Raw genomic sequence first — 16,041 nt, 5'->3', positions numbered from 1 at the left:
CAAGGAATCTATCAAAAACCTAAAGAAGAATCTAAAGCTAACATTTGTTGAAGGAGTTTAGAACACAAACCAGTATTTCATTCACTGAAGGAGTGTGAAGCGAAATTGCATAGCCCTAAATTTTGATCTACGAAGGTATTTTTCAAAATTCCTTATTTATCATGGCTTCCGCATCACATGCTAGCTATACTGGACCCATTGATTCTATGGATTTCATTCAACGGAAGTCAAAATACAATGCCCTGTCTCAAATACCCGCTGGTGTTATAGTGGAAGAAGGCATTTCTGATTACATAGACTATAAAATTGAAGACCTAGGGTCTCTTGTGATCCACTCCCAGTTAAGTTTTTTCTACAGGAAGGATAAGAAGATTAAACCGGAATTCAACATTTTGGAAAAGAAGAAACTTCACAACGCAGTCTATTTTCTTGAAGAATTTTTGGATGATCACATTCACATTATTCTAAGCAGGGTACACGGTGATAAGATGTACTTAGAACGGATGCATGATATCACACCTAAATCAATTCATGTCGTCATTGGTTTTTGCAACGTCGGTGAAGTGCCAACCCTAAGGAAGGTCAGCTAGACTGAAATGTCCAAGATCACTGGTTTAGTAAGCGACTCACGTGGATTGAATGTCAACTCAATCAAGGATGATTTGGTCAAGTATGACTGCATGATGATATTTTACCGGACGTTCTCGGCTAGCAGAATCAACTATGTCTCTGTTGCAACGGTTAACGCCGCCTACAGGATGATAAAGGAACATGCATCATTTGATCTGTGCACCAGTATGCAAAGACAACTCCTGTTGAACCTCAAGTCAATCAAATAGGACAATGCCCTAAAATTTAAGTTTGGACAACTATTGGTTGGGTTGTTCTTCTACTTTCAAGGCTACTTTCTAGGAGTAGGTGATATTCAGTGGTCTGTTGACCAACCGGTGACGAAGAAAATCAAGGAAAGTCTACAAGCAATTAGAAACCGGCTATCCAGAAGTGCTGAACAAATACTTTGATGAGTTAAGAGGCAAGATGAGCCATAGGATAAGAATATCCGGTGATATAGTAAAAAAGTATGAGGAAGACATCTTCTTCACCATCAAAGTTGATGAGTGCATAATGGAGGCAGTTGAACCTAGAAAGGAAGAAGTGGAACCAATGGGATATGAGGTAATGAATGACATGTTAGATGAGTATGCCTCTACCCTAATCGCCTCGCCCCTTGATCCAAAGGAAAAGAGAACCGACACCTACCTAGAAAGGGTTACACGGGTTCAAGAACCCTCAGCAAAGAAGGGAAAGGTAGTACCTTCAGCATTGGCACCGGTTACTCCAATAAGTCCCAAAGTGACCAAGTGGTCACCAGTAAAGAAGAAACTAGAAGAGGCACCTGCCGAAGTCTTTGAGAGGAAGAGGAAGACAAAAAGCAATACATCAACTCATAGGACACTGTCTTTGAAGAACTGCCTAAGAAGACTAGGAAAGCAAGGAAAAACACAAAGAGTGAACCGACATCATCTGCACCAGTAAATATTGATATTTCCTCTTACAAACATTTGACACATTGTCAAAGAACAATTAATAATATTAGAAGAAAAGTACTTAGTGATTTAAAAGAGTGCTTTGATGATTTTAATGATGATGAAAAGAAAGAAGTGGAATAGGAAGTTATCAATTATTTATGCATTAATGACCAGTGGCCATCAGAAATTAAATCTGACGCTCCTGATTCTTTGTATATTCTTTAGACAACAAGTGGTGCATTGCCATAGAGAAAGAACAAGAAATAAGAGAGGAAGTATTTGTACAATACTTTCCTGATGTACCTAAAACATAACTGTATGAAGTGGTGGAGAAATATAAGGGCCTCTTCTTCATGAGAAGAAGAAGACTCCTGTTATTGGAAGGAAAAGTTTTGGAAGTGGTCAAAGATACCCACTCCCTTTCTCAATCAGCTTTAAGACTGCATGAAGTGGCTGGAGCCAACAGGAAAGCTGAGCAAGAACCAAAAATCACTCAACCGGATGAAGTATACAACAATGAAGGAGAACCGGTCACCACTCAAATGGAACCGATTGATGTTGATGCCTTTAATGGTGACAATGTTACTCCGGATGCACCAGTAGAAACAAAAGGTCAGGATAAACAGGAAGAAGACAAGAGAAAACAAGCAGAAGAACAAAGGAAGAAACAGGAGACTAAAGAGACAAAACAGGTAGAACAGGAAAAGGAGCAAGAGGAAGAGAAGAAAAAGAAAGAATATGAGAAGAAAAAGAAAGAGGAAGAAAAGAGAAAAGAAGAGGAAAATAAGAAACAGGAAGATGCGAAGAAGAAGAAGTGAAAAAGGAAGAGGAGAAGAGAAAGGAAGAGGAAAAGAGAAAGGAAGCGAAGAAGAAAAAGGAAGAGGAGAAAAAGAAGGAGGAAAAGGAGAAGAAGAAGAAGGATGAAGATGAGGAGAAATGGAAAGAAGAGGAGTAAATGAAGGTAGAAGAAGACAAGAAAAAAGAAGCGACATAGAGCACTCAGATGGAAACTCCAAAGGCAACTGGTAGTCAAGCCAAACCGATTGACATTACCAATCCTATTGACCTCCAGTCTACAAATGAATCAGAGCTATTGTAAAGCATTAAGCTTGCTCAAGAGAGATTGAATGCTCTAAGGAGGAAAAAGGAGGAAGATGTTATCCAAACTATGGTGGAAACACTTACCAATTTGATACTCGGTACGAACCTCCCTAGTACTGATTCCTCACTTGCCCATTTAAAACTTCTATGTATAGTTGTGGATGACTAGGTCCAAAGCCTGGAAGAAGTTGCAGAATCAAATGCCAAAAAGGAGCATTAAAAGGTTCTGAACATTTCCTTGGTGAAGAAGTTAAATGTGCTTCGGTCAGAACTCTAGAAGACACAAAAGAACATACGAGATGCAATGGATGAGGGCAATCTACTGCTCAGCAAGATATGTCAACCTCATCTATTCTGTGATGATGTGCTCACTCAGAAGGACAAACTGCAATCTGATATGCAATCATTTATTAGCATCTTCAAGATGCCATATAATTGCTTTTCCACATATGGTCAAACTATTCACCGGCTTCAAATCTAGTCTGCAAGAATAGAGGCAGAGATAAGCAACTGGACATGTAATTTGCAGGAACTTCAACTGATCCTACTACCGCGACTACAAATTCTCCATAAATGTTATCTAAATCTTGATGCCCTAATGGTCACTCAAGAGATGAGCACGATAGATGCCATGGAAGAACAGGTCTTCTAGATGCAGACAGAGAAAGAGGTGGCTACCTCTCTTCTTGAGTCATGGTCCTTATCCATGAAGCAATTTTTGTAGGACTTTAAATCAGTTTTTGACAAGTTTTACTCTTGTAAAGCGGAAAATCGAACCCCAGGTGTTCCCCCCACTCCAAGGAGAAAGGAGGTCACTAGGATTGACGGTTTTCACTTAGGAGAGACTTTACATTCAAAAGAGGGGTTGAAAGCCACAAGATCCAATCCCACACAATGCAAGATTGAATGCTGAATGAGTTTCAAGGGTTAAGACAGCAAGGCTACCCTCTTTTGTAAAGAATGTAGATAGAAGGATTGAACTAGGAATGCATGTAAAGTAAGAAAGATTCGCTTATAAACAGAGATAGGAATACGGAATGAAGCTGCGGACCTAGAATTAGTAGTAAAATGTCGAGACAACGCTGTCCTGCAAATTTGAGTGAAAGTTGTCAGGACTATGGCGCCCGACGTGCACACGGTCCTCCGAAAAATCCATGAAACAAAGGGGGATCTATTCGTCTCTGCACAAGGATTCCAGATCTTCAATTACAGCCGCGTACCTACAACCTACACATAGAAAAGAGAGGATGATTGGGGGGTTAGGGATTAGGGGTTTGCCTTTAGGTCAAACCCCAGTTTTGGAATTAACCAAGAAATGAGAATGCTGTAAATGTAAATGTTTGTAATGTAAACAAGTATTGATACCTTGTTGTAAGAATGTTTGTATTCTTACATGCAAAGGTGTAATGATGTTGTATGTTGTACGTTGTAAGTGATCTCCTCTTCAATGGTTGAATCCTTGTCTTGAATGCAACACTTAGCCTTGAATGGAGACTTAGAATGAAGGAATGCTTGAATGCTTGAATGTTTTAATGTTTACCTAGCACTTCCGCCTCTTGTACGCATATGTCCTTCCTCCTTCAAAATGGGAGAGGAAATGTAGTTTATATACTTGTCAATTAGGGTTAAGAGACTAATTTTTTCGACCTTAGGCTGACCTAGGAAGATTATTTTCCAAATTGCAAACTTAAAGACCCGAAGCCCCATAAGAGACCGGGCCCAAAATAGGGCCAGGGACCAGGGCGTTGGGCGCCATGGTCCCACCTCCCGGGACAGCAGGGTACAAGGCGGATCAGGCCAGGGTGCTGAAAAATGCAATTTTTGATGTCATAAACAAGTTTCGGGGTCTCCATTCAGGTTCAGTGTTGCGTCGCCATCGTGAGGACCCAAATACAGTCGAAATTGCATGTGTCGCAATTTTAGGACGCTACATTTAGCCCCCACTTTAGCGGGAGTATAAGCGTATGCCCATACTTCCGATAAAGTACAAGGAAACAACATTGAAAGACTTTCACCACATCAAGGAGGCAAGATACACCAAGCCCCCAGTGGACTAAGGATCTTACGAATTCGATTGACAAAGTAAAAGGGAAGATCACGAGGGAGAACCATGACTGTCAGTAGTAAGGTTCCCTCACTATGAGTCATGCAAGAAAAAAAAACCAAAAATTTTCAAGGCAAAGCTAAGTTTGCCAAGAAATTTTTTGAGAATCTTGAAGAGATATGGACGGAGTGTATGCCCCCTATGTTAAAGCGATCACACACACCTCATCGGGGGTGATTGCTTTAAGGTAGTGATACACATAAGAAATAAGAAAGGAAAGGAGCATGTTATCACAAAGATTTAGCCCTGAAGTGTGAGATAAACCCAAGGATAATAGACACAAAACACAAATCATGAGGTGACTTCGCTTTCCTTGGGGTCAGTATGCTGTATGATAGTTCATGTATATCATATGTATGTATGCATAATTGTTCTTCATTCCCCAATCAAGGAAGGTCACCTAGAAGAAGGGAACACCTATGTCTTTTGAGTCAACATGAGAGAGACCAAAAGAGATCTCAATGCTTTGCATCATCCTCAAGTAGACAACACTAAGGACAACAAATAGAAGAATGAGAATAACACATAGAAGAAGTAACAAAAGAGAGGAGGAGAGAATCTGCTATGCTAATGAACTAGTCTAGCACGTCATCCACCCCCCGATCTTGCTGATCAATATTTCGGTAGGCAGGAAACACACTAGAGGAGGAACATCCAACACAGCAGATGGAGCTATCACAAGATCCAAACAAGGGCTATGTTCATGTTCCAAGCCACGTTGTTCTTGTCTAGGAGCTAGGATAAGTGCTTTAGAAAATTCGTTAGATAAATGGTTATCAATATCAACAAATTCATATTCACTATCAGAAGCAAGAGGAGTAACATTTTCATCATGAATAACATTTTCATCTATATCATCATCAAGATTTATAAAAATAGGATCTTTAACTCGCACAAGATCAAAACCATCATGCATCTTATGTTTAGGAGATTTTGGCTCAATTTTTGGCTGAGGAGAAAATGGAATAATACTAGCTAAAGGTGTTTTTGGGGATTGCAAAGTTTGAGAATCAGCTGCCTGAGCTCTAAGACGACGCTTCCGTCGGCGTTCACGCGCAGAACGATTTCATCTAGTCTTAGTAGGAAGTGAAGAAGATTGAGAAGGAGGAATGTTCTCATCCTCATCACTTGGGTGTTTAGGTTGTGGTTTCTTAGGTTGGATAATAGGAGAAGAGGAAGGTCTCTTCTCTCTATAAAAGGAAGGAGGAGGAACTGCTCCATCTAAAGGAGGAATATTTGGTTTAGGGAGAAGACCAAGTCCATCATGGTGAGGAGGTATAGGTCTACTGTTAGAAAGTTTATCAGACATAGACATAGTCACATCCATAGGAATGGGTTGGGAATCTTCTTGAGGAAAGACATTAGTTTTATATTTCAAAGGAAGAACTTCCTTCTCAAGGACGATAGGAATATCGAGTTTTGGTGTTCGAGGTTCACTTAGAGATAGGATCATATATTTTTTCCACTTTTGATAAGATTTGAAAAGATGATCACTTCGCGGTGGAAGAGATTGGAATTGTTTAGGCCAAAAATAATCAATAGGAACACTAGAAGTTCTTTTAGCTGGTTTAAAGAGGCTATGATTGACAGTAACAACTTCACCATTATGGGGAAATTTCAAACACTTGTGAATAGGAGAAGCAATAGCTTTCATGGAAGATAGCCAAGGATAGCCTAGCTTCACATGAAATTGTTCAGACGATGGAATAATAGCAAAGCTCACATCAAGGGATTTGTTATGGATCTCAATAGGTAATATAATAGAACCAATTGCAGGAGAAGAAAATGCATCAAATAATTTCACAATCACATTTGTTTTGTCATATATCACTTGATTCAATTGCAAAGTGAAAAGAAATTCTTCAGTAATAACATTAACCATGCAAGAAGGATCAATAAGCACTCCACGACAAGGTGTATTCTTGACTTTTGCAACTATATATAAAGGACCATCAGGCGCCTTGATAGTTTCACTGGAATCAAATGTGATGGAAGGTTCTTTAGGAATTTTCTGCTGTTCTACAAAGTTAATCACATTCGGAGTCATAGACACAAGACTATCAGGTGAGAAAGAGGAATCATTAGTCTCAATCACATTAGAGGTATGAGAAGGTAATGGATCAATAAAAATCTTAAGATTTTGGTTAGGAGGAGCTACAGATGTGTTGCCTTTATCATTCACTCCTGAAACAAAGATAGTATTATTATCAATCAAATCTTGAATTTTACCCTTCAAAGCAAAACATTTTTCAGTATCATGCCCAGGTTGACGATGAAATTGACAAAAAAATTTGTTATCAAAATAGGGTGAATTAATCTTTGCAGGATCTATTTTCTTTATAGGAGGGAGAGTAAGCACATTTTGTTCCAATAACTTATTCATAATACTATGCAATGATTCATTCAGAGTAAACTTTCTTTCTTTCTTGAAAAACTTAGAAATAGGAGGCACACCTGATGTTGCATTCACATTGTTGTTGATGATGTTTTCATTAACAAACCCTCTGTTCGGTTTAAACTTCCGAAATGGTTGTTGACTACTATCACCCTTATCACTCAGAGCCATAGGATTTGCTTGTTCCATTTGACTCACAGTCAGTTGATAATTGTGAAGAGTTGCACACAACTGTTGGAAAGAAGTAAACTCAGAAAACAGAAGTTTTTCTGTAATGTCTTTTTGTAAATTAGAAATAAAGATTCTTTGAATATCATTGTCAGGTACTGGAAAAGAAATTTGAGCACACAAATGCTTATATCTACCAATGAAATCAGTCACTTTTTCTTTAACACCTTGTTTACAATGCATTAAATCAATCAAAGTAACTTTAGGACTTATATTGTTTTGAAATTGTTGAATGAAAGCATTTGCAAGTTGTTGGAAAGAAGTAATAGAATAGGAAGGCAACGAGCAATACCATTGTAGGGCCTTATCTCTTAATGTTCTAGTAAACAGTTTTGCAAGCAACCTTTGGTCATGAGCAAAATCAGTACATACTGTTTGAAAGGTCTTAACATGTGTTAGAGGATCACCTTTACCATTATAAAGCTCCAACTGTGGGATTTCAACATGCTTAGGAGGGATAGCTTGAACAATGTCAAGAGAAAGTGGGCTCGCAACATCAAATGTGGGCACACTAAACTTAGATTGATTCATAGAGGCAATTTGTTGCTGTAAAGAAGAGATAGTTTGTGCAAGATTGTTAATGGTCGCTTCAGTCGAAGAGTTCATATTAGACATGTTAGATTGTGATGGAGGTATTATGTTATTGAAAGAAGGTATTGATTGAGAGTAAGGTGGTGGGACACTATGATGGTTAGTCATAAGAGATGATTGGAAACAAGGAACACTACCAAGAGGAATGGAATGGTTAAATGAATTGCCCCCTTGCATCATGTTCAGTTGTGGAGATGTAATAGGGACACTCATTGAAGGAATGAATGAAGAAGTCAGATTGAATGAAGGAAGAGGGTTGATTGAAGAGGAAGGATTGCCCCCATGACTGGTGATCATAGGTGGAATGTTTTGTGTTGAAGTAGACATTATGTTTGATGCAAAAGTAGGTATACTAGCAATAGAAGTTGTTAAAGGAATAGAATGATTGACTTGAGTAGGAGGTTGTGTATAACCTAAAGTTTTGGCACAACTCTTCATAGGCATCACATTCGAATCCACAATGTCTGCAATACCACGCAAAATATCAATTCCATTCTTATCACTTTGAACCATACGTTTTAGACCCTCAATTAATGAAAGAGCTTGACTATCGGGATACTCATGAGACATCCATTGCTGAAAATCGTCAAATTGGTTATCTAATTTCGAAAGTTGTTCTTCAGAAACCTCATGGAGAGCTTCTTCATCATTAAGAGGATTAGAGGAATTACCTGTGTCCTCGTTAAAAAGGCCATTCAAATTAGGTTCCATCTCCTCGGTAATTAAACCTGGGAAAGACTTAATTCTAAGGCTTCATCTAACGGGAATAGTGTAAGTAGGGCTTATTGTTGTAAAACTCATGCACTAGAGAGGGAGAGAAGATTTTGAATTTAGAGGTAGCAAATTTCAATAAAATCAGCCAATCTCCTAGATTTAAGCTGTTAAATGCAATCACGACAATCTCCCGAAATTTTGAAAAAAATATCAGGGACTGTGGCGAATGGAGTGCACACAGTCCTTGCAACTTTTTTCAAAATTTTCAGAGATGAAAGTTATGATGATTTTAAAGCTAATCTGACAAAATTGAGTGATTTTACGATCTGTAGATAGGCCAAACTAAAGTTGCAATCTCAAAATTGAACCCTACCAAGATTGTTGAAAAATGCAAAATTTGAATTTTGAAAAAGAGAGGGAAACTGAAATTTTGAATTTTATGATTTTATAGGGAATACTAAAAGCAATGCAAGCTTTGAAATTTAAAAATTGACTCAATTTCACGCAAGATTCAATTTTGAAAGTGGAAATCCAAGTTGTAGCAATTAAACACTTAATTTCAAAAGCCACAAATTGCAAAAAACTGAATAAAGCACTGAAACTTTGAATGAATGACAACACACTTTTTAGATTTAGGACAGTAAGAAACACAATTTTGACACAAAATTTTAGTTTCAACAATTTTTGAATGATTAGAAGCCTTAATCCAAGCAATCACTAGACCAAATTTAACCTTAATTTTGAAAATGTTAGAATTGATGAAATCAGCCAAGATTCTGGATTTTAGCAGAAAAATACAGTAAGATCTAGCTCCCAAAATTTTGGAAAAAATGTCGGGGATGATGGCGCTCGGGGTGCACACGGTCCACACAACTTTTTTTGAAATTTTTAGGGATGAAAGATATTATGATTTTGTTGCAGAATCCAAAGTTACAGCCGATTTGGAGATGTTTTGATCAGTGAAATTATCGGTCAAAGGTTGAATCAAGAGGGTTTTAAAAAATTAGGGTTTTGACACTTAACCACTTAATTTTCAAAATTAAGGCACAAATATGAATTGATAATTTGCAATAAAAGGGTAGATCTGAAACAAGCATTAACAATTAAACATTTCACAAGCTCAATTACTAAAAAGAAAATTTAGGGTTTTTATGCAATTAACCTCTAAAATTTGCAAAAGATCAAACATGGAAATGTAATTAAGGAAGCAAATTTTTCAGATCTAACCATGAATAATCAGAATTAGGATGTTCACGTCGCGTTCACCAAAATGTAAAGCGGAAAATCGAACCCCAGGTGTTCCCCCGACTCCAAGGAGAAAGGAGGTCACTAGGATTGATGGTTTTCACTTAGGAGAGACTTTACATTCAAAAGAGGGGTTGAAAGCCACAAGATCTAATCTCACACAATGCAAGATTGAATGTTGAATGAGTTTCAAGGGTTAAGACAGCAAGGCTACCCTCTTTTGTAAAGAACGTAGATAGAAGGATTGAACTAGGAATGCATGTAAAGTAAGAAAGATTCGCTTATAAACAGAGATAGGAATACGGAATGAAGCTGCGGACCTGGAATTAGTAGTAAAATGTCAAGACGAAGTTGTCCTGCAAATTTGAGCGAAAGTTGTCGGGACGATGGTGCCCAGCGTGCACACGGTCCTTCGAAAAATCCGCGAAACGAAGGGGGATCTGTTCGTCTCTGCACAAGGATTCCAGATCTTCAATTACAGCCGCGTACCTGCAACCTACACACAGAAAAGAGAGGACGATTGGGGGGTTAGGGATTAGGGGTTTGCCTTTAGGTCAAACCCTAGTTTTGGAATTAACCAAGAAATGAGAATGCTGTAAATGTAAATGTTTGTAATGTAAACAAGTATTGATACCTTGTTGTAAGAATTTTTGTATTCTTACATGCGAAGGTGTAATGATGTTGTATGTTGTATGTTGTAAGTGATCTCCTCTTCAATGGTTGAATCCTTGTCTTGAATGCAACACTTAGCCTTGAATGGAGACTTAGAATGAAGGAATGCTTGAATGCTTGAATGTTTTAATGTTTGCCTAGCGCTTCCGCCTCTTGTACGCATATGTCCTTCCTCTTTCAAAATGGGAGAGGAAATGTAGTTTATATACTTGTCAATTAGGGTTGAGAGACTGATTTTTCCGACCTTAGGCCAACCTAGGAAGATTATTTTCCGAATTGCAAACTTAAAGACCCGAAGCCCCATAAGAGACCGGGCCCAAAATAGGGCCAGGGACTAGGGTGTTGGGCGCCATGGTCCCACCTCCCGGGACAGCAGGGTGCAAGGAGGATCAGGCCAGGGTGCTGAAAAATGCAGTTTTTGATGTCATAAAAAAGTTTCAGGGTCTCCATTCAGGTTCAGTGTTGCGTCGCCATCGTGAAGACCCAAATGCAGTCGAAATTGCAAGTGTCACAATTTTAGGATGCTACAACTCTTTACTGTCATAAACACTTATTATTTTAATACTAATGAAACAGGGGTTAGTCTGCAATGTTTTTGTCATTGTTGGCAAAGGGGGAGAAGTATATAAATTTTGATGTTTTGATGTATATTTTCATGTTTATCTCTAATAAAGAGTAGTATACATTGTATTTTCTGCAAAAGTGATAGTTTTTATGCTTAGGGGGAGTAATTTTGTTTATGACATGATTTTGTAAACCAATTAGATGTCAAAATTTTCTTAAGTGTTACCATCAATGCTAAAGGGGGAGATTGTTGGCATTTTTGATGATTATGTTGTAATTGTCATTGATGGTCACACACTTGCTATGAGATCACGTTTTGAATGTATGAATTATATTCAACCGGTAATTGTTCCAAACCGGTATCATGTGTTAGTCTTTAGACTCTCGGTGTTTTGCAGAAAGTGTTTACCGATCTCAAGAGATATGAAGACCCCAAGCGGTTTGAGGATCTCAAGCGGCACAAAGGATCAAAGTGGTAGAGCACATATTTCCCAGTCTTCATTTTCGACAAACCGGCAACCAATATATTGCATAAACCGGTATTTTGTATGAACCGGTAATACTCTGTGATGAGTTACCGACCAACATTTTGCGATGAGTTACCATCCACCGATTGTTTTTCGGTGCCGACACTCTGGTGGTGCTTTTTGTGTCATGTTACCAAATATGTCTAGATGCACTGAACCTAGAAAATTGTATTGTAAACCTATTGAACCGACATGAAATCAGATTCCTTTATAAGGACATCATGTCTAGGGTTTTTTAAAGTGGTTGATGAGTTTTTGTAGGTGTGATCAGAGTAGAGAAGTTTAGGTCTGTGAGAGAAGGTAGAGTGTGAATGTGTTGAAGATTGAAGTAATGCTAGAATGCATTAAGAACGAGCTATCAAGGGTCTAACCAAGCAATCTGTGCAATTTTCTAGATCACTCGCTTGTTGATTACTCACATCTTTGACAAGTTAGAAACCCTTAACTAGGTAGGCCCAGAAAGCCTTTGTAAATCCTCTAACAAGGTGGTTCACATCTGTGGATCTAAAATCCTCTAGCAAGGTAGTCTTTAATCAGACTTATCTGCTAACAGAGATTGAGATTCCTAACAGGATCTGTTCTGGTAAAGAACATTGTATGACCTTACCCGGTCTGACCTTAACCGGTCTTGTTTCTATTTTGCAGATAGTTACTTGTGAGTTTCATCTCACCATGTTTTTTTCCCATTTGGGTTTCCATGTCAATCTTGTGTTATGGTGTTACTGCTTCTGTGGGTGAATGCCTTATTTGCTATTTGGTTTGCATGTGTGTCAACCGGTGTGTTTGTTAAACTGCTTTACCGGTTTACTGCTAGACTATTAAAGTGTTTAAGTTCAGTATTTTTTTGTATACTAATTCACCCCCCCTCTTAGTATTCATCAATTGGTATCAGAGCCAACCTTTTTATAAGTCTAACCATTTGGAAAGAGATATGGGGGAATACGCTTTGAGGGAGCTTAGTCATTGACTCACTTAGTCTGAGCAAGCCTATGATGAACTTATGGTCAAATATAAGGTCTCTCAGGAAAAAAAAAAAGAGAGCATGCTGAAAAACTGATAGAGCTATCTAAAAATAGTTCTTCTGATGAAGCATACATGGAAGTCCTAATTCAAGAAGTAGAAAAGATTAATGAATCCAATTCCAACCTGAGAAAAGAGTTGGAAGGACTGACTATTCGAATGTGCCAAGAGCTTGAGAACTGGAGGAAAGTTGAAGATCTGGTAAAAGACAAAGATCATGAAATCTCCAAGCTGAAGCAAGAGATCAGTGCACTTACCGCTCACCTTCATGAAAGAAAAATGGAAAAAGAAGAAGTACAAGGTGAACTAAACATGGCTACTTCTAAGAATGTAGCCTTGAAGGAATCCAATGCTACTATTTCCAAAGAACTCACTAAGTCAAAGGAAATACTTGCCAAATTCAATAAGAGCACTGTTAAGCTAGAGCAAAAGCTTGAATTAGCTAAACCGGTAAAGAATACCAATGGAATTGGTTTCTCTGCTTATGAGAAAGGTGGGACCTCTATAACAAAATATGGAGCATCAAAGAAACAACCGACATCAATGGATAAAGGTAAGCAAAAGCTCAAACTTGTTTACTTTAACTGTCTCAAGGAAGGACACACTGCTAATGTATGTAGAAGTAAGGCTTACAATAATTTTCCTTATTTTCTAAATGATAAGCCTAGATCCAATAGATTCAATGGTAATTGTTATGCATGCAACAAGTTTGGGCATAGAGCATTTGAATGCAGGCCTATCATGCACAATACCGAAAGGTATCCTCACAGGAATCAAGGAGTTTTTCCGGAACCCTCTGGGAATCGGAACCCAAACTGGTTTAATACCTATAGTCATCAGTCAGGTAGCGGTGGCTATCAAGCGGCAACCAGATGGAGAGCAATCTATGTGATTTGTCATGGTCATGGTCACACTACTGCAACATGCAGAAGGAAGAATGGAAACATGAATAATGGAGCTTGGAGAGCACCTGGAATGGTTTGCTATCATTGCAACAAATCGGGTCATACAACAAGATGTTGCAGAGCAAGAAAGAGTATATCGGATGATATACTGGTCACTTCAGAAGGAAAAATTGATGTTGAAATTGTTCAAGCAGATATGAAGAAAACCTGTAAGAAGAAGCCAGAAGAAGTCATTCAAGTAGAACTGGTTTCTGCACCCAGTGTGGAAGTCGTTGAACAGGCAAACTAAGCATCAAAAAAGCTTAGGGGGAGAAAACGGTGAAATATCTTGAACCCCCGGTTGACATCGGTGAAAGACCTTAACTGGTATGAGATACCTGTCAGATTAACAGAAGACCGGAAATGGTATAAGGCAAAATTAGGGTTTACACCCTAATAGTGGAGTATTTATTATGGTAGGTGGAAATTTGTTTAAAAGGAATTTTAAAATCATTTCTCACTGTCATTTTCTCGAGCAAAGAAGTTTTCAAGTGCAGAGTGAAGAAAAGTGAGTTACATTGCGATTCAAGGAATCTATCAAAAACCTGAAGAAGAATTTGAAGCTAACATTTGTTGAAGGAGTTTAGAACGCAAAGCGGTATTTCAGTAACCGAAGGAGTGTGAAGCAAAATTGCAAAGCCCTAAATTTTGATCTACGAAGGTATTTTTCAAAATTCCTTATTTATCATGGCTTCTGCATCACATGCTAGCTATACTGCACCCGTTGATTCTATGGATTTCATTCAACAGAAGTCAAAATACAATGCCCTGTCTCAAATACCCACTAGTGTTATAGTGGAAGAAGGCATTTCTGATTACATAGACTATAAAATTGAAGACCTAGGGTCTCTTGTAATTCACTCCTAGTTAAGTTTGTTCTGTGGGAAGCATAAGAAGATTAAACCAGAATTCAGCATTCTGGAAAAGAAGAAACTTCACAACGCAGTCTATTTTATTGAAGAATTTTTGGATGATCACATTCGCATTATTCTAAGTAGGGTACATGGTGATAAGATATACTTAGAATGGACACATGATATCACACCTGAAGCAATTCATGTCGTCACCAATTTCTACAACATCGGTGAAGTGCCAGCCCTAAGGAAGGTCAGCAAAACTGAAATGTCCAAGATCACTGGTTTAGTAAGCGACTCACGTGGAATGACTGTCAACTCAATCAAGGATGATCTACTCAAGTATGCCTGCATGGTGATATTTTACTGGATGTTCTCAACTAGCAGAATCAACTATGTCTCTACTGCAACGGTTAACGCTACCTACAGGATGATAAAGGAACATGCATCATTTGATCTGTGCACCGATATGCAAAGACAACTCCTGTTGAACCTCAAGTCAATCAAATAGGAAAATTCCCTAAAATTTAAGTTTGGACAACTATTGGTTGGGTTGTTTCTCTACTTTCAAGGCTACTTTCTAGGAGTAGGTGATATTTAGTGGTCTGCTGACCAACTAGTGACAAAGCAAATCAAGGAAATTCTACAAGTAGTTGGAACTGGCTATTTGGAAGTGCTGAATAAATACTTTGATGAGTTAAGAGGCAAGATGAGCCAAAGGATAAGAATATCCAGTGATATAGTCAAACAGTATGAGGAAGACATCTGCTTCACCATCAAATTTGATGAGTGCATAATGGAGTTGGTTGAACCTAGATAGGAAGAAGTGGAACCAATGGGATATGAGGTAATGAATGACATGTTAGATGGGTATACCTCTACCCTATTTGCCTCGCCCCTTGATCCAAAGGCAAAGAGAACTAACACCCACCTAGAAAGGGTTACACCGATTCAAGAAACCTCAACAAAGAAGGTAAAGGTGGTGCCTTCAACATCGACACCGGTTACTCCAGCAAGTCCCAAAGGGACCAAGTGGTCACCAGTAAAGAAGAAACCAGAAGCGACACTTACCAAAGTCTTTGAGAGGAAGAGGAAGACAAAAAGTAATACACCAGACTCAGAGGACACTGTCTTTGAAGAACTGCCTAAGAAGACTAGGCAAGCAAGGAAAAAGACAAAGAGTGAACCGACATCATCTGCACTGGTAAATATTAATATTTCCACTTACAAACCTTTGACGCATTGTCAAAGAACAATTAAGAATATTAGAAGAAAAGTACTTAGTGATTTAAAAGAGTTCTTTGATGATTTTAATGATGATGAAAAGAAAGAAGTTGAACAGGAAGTTATCAATTATTTATGCATTAATGACCAGTGGCCATCAGAAATTAAATCTGACGCTCCTAATTCTTTGTATATTCTTTAGACAACAAGTGGCACATTCCCATAGAGAAAGAACAAGAAATAATAGAGGAAGTATTTGCACAATACTTTCCTGAGGTACCTAAAACATAACTGCATGAAGTGGTGGAGAAATATAAGGGCCTCTTCTT

This window comes from Cryptomeria japonica, chromosome 6 (genome assembly GCF_030272615.1).
Source record: "Cryptomeria japonica chromosome 6, Sugi_1.0, whole genome shotgun sequence".
Taxonomy (NCBI): domain Eukaryota; kingdom Viridiplantae; phylum Streptophyta; class Pinopsida; order Cupressales; family Cupressaceae; genus Cryptomeria; species Cryptomeria japonica.
Note: the sequence above shows the minus strand (reverse complement) of the source record.